Here is a 15,493-nt window from a genome sequence, read left to right as displayed (position 1 = left end):
AAGAGACTTTCTATGGGGTGATAGCAAGATTCATCTAGTAGGATGGGATAAAATTTATGCGCCTATAGCTAACGGTGGTTTGGGGATAAGGAAAATTACTACTTTCAATAAGGCCTTATTGGGGAAATGGCTGTGGCGGTTTGGGAAGGAAGAGGGTCGGTTATGGAGGAGGGTGGTAGTGTCAAAATATGGGGAAGAATGGGGGGGATGGACCTCAAAGCTAGGTAGGGGAGTTCATGGGTGTGGTTTGTGGAGAGGTATTTGCATGGGATGGGAGGATTTTAGCAAGAATTGTCAGTTTGTTGTTGGGTTGGGGAATAGAGTGAGATTTTGGCAGGATGGGTGGGATGAGGATCAACATTTTCAAGTGGCTTTCCCAAGGCTGTATGGTATTACCATTGATAAGGAGGCATCTGTAGAAGCTTCCTTGTCAAGGCAGGAAATGAAGGATAGAAGAATTTGGGATGTTCGTTTTATTCGAGAATTTAATGATTGGGAGATGGATGAAGGGCTGCATTTTCTTCGTATATTGGGAGCTAATACTCCTCCAATGGATGTTAGAGACCGGATAAGATGGAAGTTGAAGCCTAATGGGGGGAGTTTGACATCCAATCGTATTATAACAAATTGCGGGATTCTTCCTCAATTGTCTTTCCTTGGAAAGGAATATGAAGAGTAAAGACCCCTAGGCGAGTTTCTTTTTTTGTTTGGTGCACAGCTTGGAATAAGATCCTTACGGGTGATAACTTGAGAAGATTAAGGGGATTGGATTTTGTAGACGGGTGCATTATGTGCCGGCATTGTAGAGAGACGGTAGACACTTCTTCATTGTGAGATGGCTTATCGGTTGTGGAGCTTTGTCTTAAAAACTTATGGTTTGTCTTGGGTTATGCCTAGATCAATCCCAGATTTGCTTTTTGGCTGGTGGAATTGGTTGGAGAAGCATTCGTCTCAAACTTGGAACTTAGTTCCGTTGTGCATCCTATGGTGTATTTGGAAGGAATGGAATCAGAGGACTTTTAAGAATTTGGATAGATCCGGTGTTCAGATGATTGCCTCTTTTAGTGGGATTTTTTTTTATTGATCTCGGGCATGAGGACTCACGACTAGTGATTCTCTCCCCTCTTTTCTTAGCTCTCTTTCTCTTTTGTAATTATTCTGTTGTTTGGTTTTCTTTTTTGTTTTTTCAGTTTTTTTCTTCTTGTATTTTCTGGGTTTGCTCTATGTTTTTCATGCATAGAGTAGCATTTCGTATATATAACATTCTTACTTATCAAAAAAAGAATTAGGCAGGGATTGGTACAAGCTAGCTAGCCCAATATGCACCCCTGCGGCTTGTAAATCTGCAATGGTATTGTCAAAGAATAATTGTGGATGCAAAGAAAAAATATTTTAGTGAGGCAAATGCTGCATAAACATCTCAAATATATAGCCCAACTGGCCCCAAAAACAAATCATAAAAATTAAATTTCAACCGCAATGTCAATGAATTCTTAAAGTGCATTCAATGAAGATTTCTAGTAAACTAATCAAATTATATGCAAAGGGACAACAAATATTTCAAATTCCATTTGAGAACCAATTTTAAGACGAAGTTAAGTTGCAAGCAGCAGTCACATAAGGTGAATCCAAAAAGGATGCGAACCAAAGTTGTGGAAGAAAACATGATAGAAGATCAGTTAATTAAATTAAATCCTCAGATGCATTAATGTATCTGTGACAATTAGTTAAAATATCACTTTTACAAATTAGAACGCATTCATTGATTAAACTATCTAATACAATCTTATACCATATTTCACTCCTCATGTAAACATCAAAATTAAGAAATAATTTGTCTGCCTGTTCAATATAGATTTTTCAAGTGGTCAAACCTTAAAAATTGATTAAATCTATTATTTAAGCTCAAGATAGCATTTGGTTAGTCTAAGGATGTCATAAAATTCCTTATCGAAGAAAAATGGAAAAATATATGAAAAGAATAAATTTATCTAAAAACTTGAGATATCAATAAACTCACAATCAGGTTGAATAATTGATTAGTGAATAAATCAAAAATACCTTGAAAAATAAAAACAAACAGGCCATAGTAGTATTAACTATGCCCATAATTAAAAAGTGTTTAAAAATATGGCTTACCATCAATAATGTCCCAACATCTGGTTTTTCCTTCATATTATCAAGGATCTCCTCAAGTTGTTTCCTGAAAACACAACCTTTTATCACAAACTAGGTTCTACATGATATTACCGTAGAGTAGAAATCATTATCTGATAGTCCTTAAAAGCCTAGATGTGGTTAATAGCTTGAAAGCATGAGTGTAAAGGATGGATTATTTTCATAAGTAAAAAGTTTTTATAAAAAAATGAGCAATTACCTAGTGTACACAGGGTGTGTACAGTCTACATAAGGTATCCACTAAAGGCACAACAGGAATAAATTACAAATAAAATGATACCAGAATCAAGGAGATTTACAAAGGAATGAGTAGTACTATGAACCAAAATATGAGACCACTCATATATTGATCTAGTGAAGTTCGTTTAACCACTGAATTTTTCACATCTTCAAAAATACAATGATTTCTCTCCTCCATAAAGTCCACAACAAGCACAGAGGGGCTAAGTTTCAAACAAAAAAAATATTCTTGCCCCAATGAAACAGGTCACCCACATTTCTTGGCATTGCCAGTTGGATTCCATATACTGAGAAAACATGTCCACAAAGCATATGCAAAATCACAAGCAACATCAAATAGTCCATGGACTCCCCACTGTACCTACACATGCAGCACCAACTGACTAATGTAGTGGAATTCAACCAAGTATATGCCCCTCTCTCTGTAGGTAGCTCAATTAAGTTATGTTCTAAGATAAATTACAAAGTACTGTCAAGTTCCAGCCCCAGGCTAGAGTCTCCGACCAGAAATTTAAATGGTTCTTGAACAGCCAACCTATTGGCATTTTGCCTAAAACACTATCTTTAAGGCACCCCCTATTGATGTTGATTGGTGCTAAAAATAGCCGTCCCTCACTTAAGAACCAGACTGAGTCATGTGTTTTGAACTGTTGCTTCCGTAATAGGCTGGTTATGGGCTTTAGTAATTACAACTACGGTTCTGGGGACCCAAAATTTAGCAGTCACAACTCACAAGCCTGTTCCCCTACCTCAGTACGAATAGTTTTTGCCTTTCAAATTTAAATTCCAGATCCTTCTATCGTACCTCCATTCTTTGCCAAAATCTCACAAGTCGTACCACAAAATCTTCCTTTGATTATTCCCTCCCAAATTTCCATTCCTGCCTTGATATGGGTTCCCCAAAGTTTTTGCCATTGGTTGTGACGGGTCACTATTGTTTCCAACTTGCCTCCATTAAGTCTTTCTTCTACCATACTCTCCTTGTTTGGAGTGTGGCTTTGTTGCATTTTACTTGTTTTTCCATTACTGATTTACTTGATCATTGTAATCTTTGTTCTTGATTTTTGCCCCCACAATACATCCCCAATGTAGTCGGGTTGGCTTCTTTTTCAATAAAATTTTTCGTTACCATCAATAAAAATTAATTTGTCATGCTTCCCTTCGGTGGTTGTGCCAAGACAACAAAACCACCCTAACCTATACCTGATCTCCCTGCTGGAATAAGCAAAACTTCTTTCCACAAACCTACCTTTGTTGTATGTCCGAATCAGGAAAAGGGTGAAATTTTAGTCCCTGAATTGTCTAAAAAACCTCAAATGGTAGAGCATTTACATTGTGAGTAAAAGGTAAAGGGTGAAATTTTATTTCAACCAGTGTTGGTAAAAACCCGCGTAAGAGAAACTAAAGTGAAGAATGTAAATGAAACTAAATCTAAAGGAAAAAAAAAAAGGAAACAACGTGCTATCCACTACATTAAAATGAAAAAATCTTATCTCTAATTACATGTTATACTACAAGAAAATGGGACAAAGCATTTAGTTTTCTTCATGCAAATAGGTCAAAAGACTCCAAACTTTTTATAAATATGAGGTGACAACTGACAACACCCATGTTGAAGTCCAAAAATCACATTTCCCAGGTTTTGATATTTTAAAGTGTTCTCTTCCAAATATTTTTTTTGATAGGTAAAAAAGATATATATTCAAGAACACTACCGTATTCATAAAAACATAAGGCAGAGAGAAAAATACAAAGGGAAAAGAAAGAGAAAAAAGAAAAGAAACTAAGTACACGGGAGAGAGCTAAGGAACATAGGGAGAGAATCACTAGAGGTGAGTCCCCAAGCCCTAGACCAATCAAACAGAGTGCCACTAAAAGAGACCAATAGCTGGTCATCCGAACTTTCCATGTCCTCGAACGTCCTCCTATTGCGCTCCCTCCAAAGACACCACATCAAACATAAAGAAGCTAAATTCCAAATGCTAGATAAATGCTTTCCAGGCCAATTCCACCAACTGAATATAGTATCCGCAACTGATCTAGGTAAGACCCAAGAAAACCCAAAGGATCTAAATACCAAACTCCACAGACGAGAAGCCTTTCCACAATGGAGTAACAAGTGATCCGCCGTCTCCCCATTACTGCAGCACATGATACACCAATCGACAAAATCCAACCCTCTACCCCTCAAATTATCCCGTGTAAGGATCCTATCCCAAATAGCAGTCCACACAAAGAAGGAAACACGCCGAGGAGCTTTAACCTTCCAAGCACCTTTCCAAGGGAAAATAATGGGCGGGGGGCTTCTTAACTTATTGTAAAACGAACAAATAGCAAAGTCCCCATTCTTTGTCAACTTCCATCGCATACGATCTCCATTCTCCGTAGGAGGAAGATTAGAACCCAAGGTACGGAGAAAATCATCCACCCCACCCACTTCCCAATCATTAGGTCTCCGAATAAAATGAACATTCCAGCTTCTCCGCTCCTCAATCCCCAATCGATCAAGAGAAGAGGCCACCGATGCCTCTTTATTGGATGCAATCCCATATACGCTCGGAAAAGACAGCTGAAGTGGAGACTCCCCACACCAATGATCAATCCAAAGCTTCACACTATCCCCCACCCCTACCTTAAAGCGCATATTCTTGCTAAAATCCTCCCATCCCATGCAGATACTGCTCCACAAGCCACACCCATGCGCCCCTCTACCTAGCTTGGACTTCCATCCCCCCCATTCTTCCCCAAACTTGAGGGCTATAACCCTTCTCCAAAGCCTTGTCTCCTCAATCCCAAACCGCCATAACCACTTCCCTTGTAGAGCTTTATTAAAAGTAGTTAATTTCCTTACTCCTAACCCACCATTTTTCAAAAGTGCACACACCTTGTCCCATCCCACCAAATGAAACTTGGATTCCCCCCACAAGAAATCCCTTTGCAGCCTCTCAATTTTATTGGCCACATGCGTAGGGATGGTAAAAAGAGACAAATAATAAAAAGGTTCTGGCTTCTAACAAATTTAAAAAGGTTCTGGCTTCTATGGTAAAGTTTGGAAAATCGTGAAAGTTATTGAGTTATCCATGAAGCACTCAACTCATGTTATTTAAAAATAAAAATAAAATGATTTGATGTCAAAGACGCATAGATACCATACCTTGTTTTCTTACAAAACTGGATACAGAGGCGATAAGGAACATGCCATGAAGGAGGAAAGATCTTCCAAATTTCTTCATTTGTTCTTATTCGGCGCTTTATCCATGCATATCTCCTTTCGGTTTTATCCAACTTAGCTAGTTCTAATGATATAGAAAAATTGATAAGTTCAAATAAAATGAATATCTGCAGTGATTTCCTCATAAAGAAAGCATAACTATAACTAAGTAGGAAGTAAGACATACCAGCTCCTTCAAAAATTTGTTCATAAGAAGTAAGCTCCCGGCTGCAGAAATTGTTTACCAACTCTTCCCTCACCGATGGCTCCAAAGAATCAACAACCAAGCAAGCATCAGATAGCTGCCGCAGCAAATTAGTTTCTTCTGTCTCTTTTCCAGTACCTAAGCTGAGATTAAAACAGGAACAGAGGAGGACCTTAAAAAGTACAGATAGCATATTTGTAGCAACAAAAACTAGATGGATTCCTGGGAAATTATGTTTATTTAAGAGGCATAAAGAGGAGATGATTCCAAGAAGACACTTCAGAGAAAAACTTGTAGAACTAAAATTGCTTGTCAGTATCAATATTCTTTTTTTTGACTGACCAGTATCAATATTCTTACTGTCACAACTTACATAAAAAAATCAACTGTGGATGTCTCTGAAGTTGACTATCCCTCAGAAATTCTTTCTTTCATTAGCAACTTAAATGAAATATGAATCTATTAATCAGAGTGGCTATGTGCACATGAGTGCGTGTCTTTCTATTTTATACTTCCCTCCTCTATTATCTTGTTTAAGTAACTAGGTCTAAATAAGTATATTCTGTAATAAGTAAAGATTTTGAAAAATGCAAATGACAAGAATGCAGCTCTTCTAGATAAAACTGGTTCTTAAATATGGAAAGAACCATAACGACAAATTACCTGGAGAAATCAGAAAACACATGTGACTTGAGAATTTGCTTGATATTCTTAAACTTCTCTCTGAGTTCAGTGATCTTTGGAATATCTCTATAGGCCTCAAAGTGACTACATAATTGGTTCACAGCCTGACAAGCATCATGAACCAAAAATTTAAATTTTTTTTAAGAAGGGAAAAAAAATTCCTATGAATAAATACTGATAACATCTTCATAAATGCGAAAATTTTATCTTTATGACAAACAAAAATTATAGTGTTTACTAGACCACTTTGCTGCCTGCTGCAAACCAAGCCTGGAGCTTCTAGATTAAACCCAGTAAAAAACATTTAATTCCATGACTACAATTCCTATTATACTAAATGTGAGCCATTCCTGCAACCTTTACTACATCAAAACACAACCAATTACTCCAAATACAATGCTGAAATTCAAATTTCCTGAGTCAAATTAAGAAAAGCACAATCTGTCCTGCATCATATAGTCTGTTACAGACCGACAATAAAACCAAAAGGTTAATAACTATATTTCCAATTCTGGCAGGAAAAAGAAAACCTAAGTTTTTGACATTGAAGTACCACAAAATAATATGCCCTTAGAGAGTGGAAAATTACCAAGCTAGAGTACACCACAAGAGAAAAGATTAAATAAGTATCAAAAGAAATCTTTGGCCTACAGTATAGATGACAACAAATATACTAACAAATAGGGTACCTCCAGTTGTGCAGCTGCCTCCTTATATTGTCGTTTTGAAGCCATAACTTGAAGCTGCTCCACAGCAGAGACTGTCATGGCATGTAAAACAGTGTTAAAGTAAGAACTTACACATGCAAGCACCTTTTTTTTTGGGGGGGGGGGGGGGGAGTGGGAATCATTTTTGGATAAATTATAAAACTTCATTGAAAGGAAAAATTAGAAACAAAGTGCCAAAGCACATAGGAAGTGTGCTGAGGAAAACCAAAAACATAAAAACAACAAAACTAAGATGCATAGAAAGTACAGTTATCAAGCAAATCAGGCAAAGAAGTAAAGTTGGAAACACCCGATGCATTTTTCCACCCAAGTAAACTTTGGAAGAAAAGTAGCTTCAGCTCATGGATTCAATTCCCCTCCTGCCAAATGCTCCAGATTAGGCAATGAGTGATCACATTCCAAATCACCCCATTCCTATGCCTACTAAACTTACCTGGCCAGCTGGTTAGAAGCTCTCTAAGACCCCACTAGGCATAACCAAACAAACCCCAAACAGTGTAAACACCATGCTCCACATCTCTATGGCTACAGGCCAGTGTATAAGTACGTGATTACAGGTCTCTGCAGCCCTCTTACAAATACAACACCAATCAATAATAACAAGATGACGTTTCTGTAAATCTACGGTTCATTTCTCTATCCTTATTAATGGTACTCCCCATGGGTTTTTTGGAAGTTCAAAGGGGTTGCGGCAAAGTGATCCTCTGTCCCCGTTGTTATTTGTGTTGGTAATGGAAGCCATCGGTAGAATGTTGGATAAGGCTGTCCATGAAGGTTGTTTGTCAGGCTTTAGTGTTGGTGTTTCTGCTGCAAGACCTTTGATGATTTCCCATCTCCTTTTCGCCGATGATACTCTTATTTTTTGTGATGCTAATATTGATCATTTGCTGATTCTCCGTATGGTGCTCATTTGGTTTGAGGCTGTGTCGGGTCTGAAGGTAAATTTGGGTAAGTCGGAGCTGGTGGCTGTGGGGTCAATTCAGGATATGGATCTTTTGGTGGCTGTCCTTGGCTGCAAACAAGGGTCCCTCCCAATGAAATACTTGGGCCTTCCTTTGGGGACAAAATTTAAGGACAGGTCAATATGGAATCCAACTCTTGAAAGGATGGAAAGAAAATTAGCAGGTTGGAAAAAATTATATTTATCCAAGGGAGGTAGAGTCACTTTAATTAAAAGCACTCTCTCTAATCTTCCTACTTATTTTCTTTCCTTATTCCCTATTCCTACTTCTGTGGCCAATCGAATTGCTAGACTTCGACGAGACTTTTTGTGGGGTGGTCTAAGAGATGAGCCCAAATTTCATCTGGTTGATTGGTCTTCGGTGTGTACTCCGCTCTCTTCAGGTGGGTTGGGGATTAGGAACTTGAGAGCCTTCAATGTTGCCCTATTAGGGAAGTGGTTATGGAGATTTGGGCAAGAAAGGGATGCTCTATGGTGCCAAGTGATCGAGGTGAAGTATGGTTGTGATTGGGGTGGTTGGTGTTCTAGCTCTTTCTCTAGTCCATATGGAGTTAGTTTGTGGAAAAATATTAGACAAGGGTGGCACTCTTTATCTCGCTTTATTATGTATGATATTGGAGATGGATCAAAAGTGCGGTTTTGGCTAGATCATTGGTGTGGAACTTCTTCTCTCGCAGACTGCTATCCTGAATTATATAGGATTTGCCGTAGAAAAGAGGCATCTGTGGCGGATCTAATGGGGTTCACCAATGGAGTCCTCCATTGGGAGTTTCAGTTTTGTAAGGGGGTGCATAATCATGAATTGGAAGCTTTCAGGAGCTTCATCAATTCCATTTATAGCACTCCCTAAAGGGGGATCGGGGAGGACAAGAGTTGTTGGCTGCCTTGTAAGAGTAAGGGGTTCACGGTTAGTGCTTATTACCATCTTCTAGTTGGCCATAGTCATTTATGGTGCTTCGGTGAAAGGATTTGGTGAGGATAAGATGTGCTGGAAACTTGATAGAAGGAAGGGTTTTATGGTTAAGGATTATTATAGTCTCTTAGTGGGCTCCAATGATTGTTGCTTTCCTTGGAAGAGTATTTGGAAACAAAAATTCCTTCTAGTGTTGCTTTCTTTGTTTAGACTGCTGCTTTGGGGAAGTGCTTAACGATTGACAATTTACGAAAAAGGAATATTTGGATATTGGATTGGTGTTACATGTGCAAGTGCAATGGTGAATCGGTTGATCATCTTTTTCTCCATTGTCCGATTGCAATGGATATGTGGGCAATGGTGTTTGGATTGTTTGGAGTCAGCTGGGTGATGCCGCAATCTGTAGTGGGGCTATTAGCATGTTGGCAAGGCAGATTTGGTTGTCATCGAAATGGGCATATATGAATGATTGTTCCACATTGCTTATTGTGGTGTCTTTGGAGAGAGAGAAATAGCAGGTGCTTTGAAGATAAGGAGAGATCAATTTCAGACTTGAAGCTATTTTTCTTTAGAACCCTTAGAGATTGGTTGACTGCTTTGCAGAACCAATCATCTTTATCTTTTCTTGATTTCTTAGATTCTTGTAATTTTTGTTCTTGACTGTTTAACCCTTGTACACTCCCTGTGTACTAGGGTGTTTCATTTTTTTATATCAATAAACATCTTACTTATCAAAAAAAAAAAAAATCTTCTAGTTGGCCATAGTGAGCAGTTTTTCCCTTGGAAAAGCATTTGGAAGCAGAAGATTCCCTCTAGAGTGGCTTTCCTTGTTTGAACCGCAGCCTTGGGGAAATGTCTGACTATTGACAATTTAAGGAAAAGAAAGGTTTGCATTCTGGATTGGTGTTATATGTGCAAGTGCCATAGTGAAAGTGTTGACCATCTTTTCCTTCATTGCTCGGTTGCCTTGGAGTTGTGGGATATGGTTTTCGGTTTATTTGGAGTTTGTTGGGTTATGCTAAGGTCTGTCGTTGGGCTTTTGGCTTGCTGGCAAGGTTGTTTTGGTCGCCATCGTAATGGAGATATTTAGAAGGCCGTTCCTCATTGTTTGTTGTGGTGTATTTGGCAGGAGAGAAATAGTAGGTGTTTTGAAGACATCGAGATTTCCATGCCTGATCTCAAGCTTCTTTTTTTCCAAACCTTACTTAACTGGTTCTCAGTGTGGAGAAACCATCATTTTTCTTCTATTTTGGATTTACTTGACTTTTGTAATGTTCGTATTTGATTTGTTCCCCCTTGTATACTCCCTGTGTACTTGGGTGACTCTCTCTTTTTTAATATCAATGAATCTTTATTACTTATCAAAAAAAAAAAATGACCTAATGCCGTCATCCATAGGAAAAAACTGAGGTTGGCACTTTAGGTTTCCACTCAGTCTTCCAAGGAAAAGACAATTGAGAAGGGGATAGTAAGACTTTATAGAAAGATCAAACCTCAAAAACCCCCTAGGAAGAAGGTTTCCAGCCCAACTTATCCACCCCCTCCCCTTTCCACACACCAGAATAAAGTAGATCCATGAAAGAGAACCGATTCTAACTCCCACCAATCAGTTAAAACTGACATTCCAATGATAGCATTTCCCTAAGAAAGATATTAACTCTGGCACTGAAGCATATTTATTATGTGTAATACCATACAATCTGGAAAGTTCTCCTTAGAGGTGGTCCACCACACCAATGATCATGCCAAAACTTAATAGAAAAACCGTCCCTCCCCCCCTCCATTTTGAAGTGGTTCACAAACATTCCTAACCAACCAAATGGTACTTAAATTCATCTCCCATCCCTCCCCACAAAAAATACCTTTGCATTGCAACTGCCTTTACATTTTCTTCCTAACAACAGATTCTTTTTTTATTTGATTGATAGAGTTTTATTAATTTTTTTTCCATTAAAAAGGATTTATGTATCTAACTCAAGCAAAACACACACACACACAGAATCCATAAAGTTTCAATCAGACAAGCTTAGTAAGAAGAAACCATAAAAACTCTCAGGAAAACTCCATGTACAAAAGTAACAAAACATAAAAGGATATCAGAGTCAAACCTAGCATGGTTAGACGATGAAGAGCTGTAATTGTAGTTGTTACATGCTTCTTTGCAAAGTCCAACTTTTTAATGTCACGGCATATTTCTTGGACCATTGTTTCACTTTGCTCAGCTTTGCTTTTTATTTCTCGGATCTTATACATGAGTTCCTGTTTGACAGAAGATAGAACGCATATCAAAAAAAGGAAACATAGACAACCCCAAGATAGGACAAGAAATGAAAAATAAAGCATTTCTAAGGTTTAATCATGTGGGTAAAGCAAAATGCTTAAGGTAGATAAACTTCATCAGTACAACCAATTTTGGTAATAATCTGAATAAACATTTAAAACTTCAAATCTAAAAACCAGACCTCCACCGCACGCGTAGCAGCAGCAAGATCTTCCTTCGCTTTGGTTCCGGAATTACTCTGAAGTCACAGTAGCCAAGCCATCAAAAAACTAAATAAGGTATAATCATGTTTTTAAAAATTGCATGAACATTTTGCAGTTAGATGAAAGTAGTTGCAACTGAATTTATTGCCCAACTGATTAAAATATCCTAATTGAATGATTCTGCGAATTCTACATTTTATATCTTCTTTAGAAGTCTAGAATTCTACAGAAAAGTGAGTGGCATCCAAAGCCTCAACTCTTCGTATTAGAAATGGCAAAGCCCAAATGAGAGTGTAATGCAGTCTAAATACTTTTGATAATTGATAGATCTTCAAAAGACAAACAGGAAAAGATCATGACCTGTTGACGAACAGCTGCCAATATTCCAGAATCCACATGATTAATCTCACTTTTTATCTTCTGCATGAGTGGCTCAACACCAGATAAAGATGCCTCTGAATATTCACCACATTTTAAAATGTCAATATGATAAGCATCAGATAAGGATACATATATTAGCTAGAAAGGATGTAATTTTTTTATTTATTATAAGTTAGCTAGAAATTATATAATAAAGATCTTGGGTATGCAATGAGTCCCAAAAATTAAAAATAATTCTTCATGTATGCAAACTTAACTAGTAACAAGATATACTCTGTAAACTCACTAACAATTTTGAACAATGAGCAACTCACACCTGGTAGTTGCAAAATTCCATTCAACCGACCCAACCCATATCATGTTCTCAGGATGATAACTAGGATTACATTCAGAAAATAATCCCCAAATTATCTAATATTAGAGATTTTCATATTCTTATAGAGGCCATCTATTCATATATATGTAACTGAATGCATTTTTTACTAGCCTATGCTACATTCTGTAACCCACATACATCCTCTTTTCTGGTTTGTAATACATATGCATAACATAACAAGAGGAACAAAATTTACTGCGCACACACACACCCAGCAAACCTGTAGGGAACATCTGGTTGATGTATTCCAAGGTGCTTGACTTGTCCATCTTTGCTGGTAATAAGAACTGAAAAATTCCGTGCAAAAGCTTGCCACCTAAATACCAATCAACACAAAAATCCAAAATTTTAAAGTCATTTCATTTTGGCATTATATGTCATAACACATCCACTTCTCTTTCCCAAATGATGCACCCACCTTTCAAGTGTTGTAGACTTATAGTGTTAAACCCACCCACTACCCGCCAAATCCAATTATTTATTTTTGTGATGCATGATCTCTTCTCTCATTGAAAGAACAAAATGATTCTGCTCACATAGGGTCCTAATTGCATGTTGCATTATTCCGTATTTTATTGAGAGAGATTCATATGGGCAACAAGGATTCGACACAAAGCAAAGGTGCACCCCTCTAATTTACACGAGGAAAACTTGCCAAATGTTCTAACATCACACTTTGTGTAATATATATAACATAGGGAACCTTTCTAAAGAAGAGTCGTTTAGACTCACCTCTAGCCAATAAAAACCTACAAACAACTAACCCCCACCAGCCAGAACTAGTTGACGTAATCAAGGGCATTCACTCCTGATAGGCTAAGCATTTTATGCTCATGCCCAGTTAAGGAAAAATAGTTGTCTATGAATTATAAAAATAAAATAAAATAAAATAAAGCAAAACTTAGAAGTGATAGTAAGTAGATCTACAACTGTAAACAACAGATCACAAATAATATAATTGAGAGGTGTGAGCAAGAGAGAGAGAGAGAGAGAGAAGAGAGTAGTACGTGCAACGATAGGACAGAGGGAGGAAGTTAACGTTGTCGTTGGGACTGAGAGAGAGAAGAGAAGAGAATGTAAACCAATACGTGTTTCGTTTTTGTTTTTGTTTTCAATTAGAAAAAAGTGATTGTGGATCACCAAAAATCACATCGGTATTCCTAAAATACCCAAAAAAAAACATAACTTTTGAGAAACATAACTAACTTTTGATTTGGAAATCGCTCCTATTAGAACAACACCATACACTGACAGATGACCACCAAATAATCAAAATGTGTATACGCACGAAAACAGTACCAGTATCCAAACAAGAACTCTCACAAACAGAAACAGTAGTTACAAAACAGTAGTACCAATATATACTACTTTCAAAGACAGCCAGATAAGCTAGCAGTTGAAATGCAAACAAAAATATTAATCCACATAAAATAATTTGCATATCCTATAAATCAAACAACAGCATAATTATCTCCATAATATATAAAGCCAAAAAGCGAGTAGGAAATGCCGAACCTGGAAGTAAACAGAGTAAGGAACAGAAGAAATTGAATAAGCCTAGCAGATCTCATGTTGTGTTTTATATGTCATTAATTGTATAGAGCAGGGCACAATCTAATCATATGAAAATCTTTCATGATGTTGAGTAACTCCCAACAACTCATTGTTTAGTTTCAATCATTTGATTCCTTCACGATGACATATAAAAATAAAAATAAAAAGCAAAGAGAGAGACAACTACACAGTGAGATGCTGCACAAACTCGTGAGTTTGATCATACACAATCAACAAGCAATTTATCAAACACATTGTGAGCTACTCTTTGAAACTTTAAAATTCTAGCAAAAGAAAACCCCAAATCAGAAACCCATTCAAAAAAAAAACAAGAAATTACCCAATAAAAATCACAAACACAAACCAATAATCAAAAACCTGACCATAAAATCAAACTTACACAGAATAAAAGCCCAGGTTTAACCATAGTTCATCCATACATCACGAACTAAAAGGATTGCCAGTGTTTAGATAAAAATAAGCAAGAAACACAGATCCATATATAGCTACAATATACAAATTTATGCAAGTTCACAATCTAGACTCACTCAAGCACTTTATCAAACACGTCATGAGCAATACTTTGAAACTTTAAAATTTAAGTAAAAGAAGCAATCAGATCCGAAACCCACCCACAAATAACATGTTATTACCCCCATAAAATCACAATTACTAAGAAATTACCGAATAAAATCACAATTTTAAGAACAGAGTTATGTGATCCAACTCAAAAGAAACCCATGAAACAAAAAGAAAAACAGAGCTTACCTCTGAAAGAAAAACCCAGGCGTGAGAGACAATTGAGAGTGAAGAAGTTGTGTGAGAGAGAGAGCCAGCGTTAAGAGTGGAAGAAATCGTGTGAGAGAGCTTCAAGGCTGAGAGAAATTTGAGACTGACGAGAGAGAAATAACGTAAATTTATCGGTTTGTAATTTTGTTAAAATTAAAAAAAAGGGGTTAAATTGGGTAATTCATTTAGTCTCGTCTCAAGTCTCTTTAATTGGGAGAATTAAAAATAATCCCGAATTAAAAATAAGAAATTAGAGAAGGTTAAAACCCTCCAAACCCATTCCCTTCTTTCAAAAAACTTTCAAACAAAATAATCTAATTATTCCCCGTCCCTTTATTTTACTCCCCTCCTTTCCCTACCATCCAAACAGAGCATTGGGGTCTGAGAAATGATGATAACAATGAAAAAAAAGAAGGGGTCATTCGGTAACTTTTTTTTTTTTTTTGAGAAAGTGGTAACGTTGTTGTAATAACATTATTTGTATTTTTTGAAAATACATATAGGTGAAAAAATGTATAAAAATGTGTGTAATGGTATTTAAAAACTAAAATCATGTGTTTAAATGCATGTACCAAATGACCCAAAGGTTTCGATTTTGATGAAATATTGGTAACAGGAAATGCAACTTTTATATTTGGACGAGACCAAACGATTTTCAGTATTTGGAGGAGACCAAAATGAAAAAGAAAAAATTTGCAAAATTCACATTTTTAATTTTCTAACAGTGTTATAAGTATCAAATATAAACAATTAAGACTTTTTCACAATTTAAAAAAAAAAAATTAACGA

General features: G+C 36.9%; 1 pseudogene; it reads right to left on the bottom strand.

Moving 5' to 3' along the window:
* LOC142628070 (vacuolar protein sorting-associated protein 53 A-like) overlaps positions 1–14,816 on the bottom strand; it is a 32,398-nt pseudogene extending 17,582 nt beyond the window's left edge.
* Positions 14,817–15,493: the final 677 nt, after the last annotated feature.

This window comes from Castanea sativa, chromosome 3 (genome assembly GCF_040712315.1).
Source record: "Castanea sativa cultivar Marrone di Chiusa Pesio chromosome 3, ASM4071231v1".
Taxonomy (NCBI): Eukaryota; Viridiplantae; Streptophyta; class Magnoliopsida; order Fagales; family Fagaceae; genus Castanea; species Castanea sativa.
This window is presented reverse-complemented; position numbering and strand designations above follow the sequence as displayed.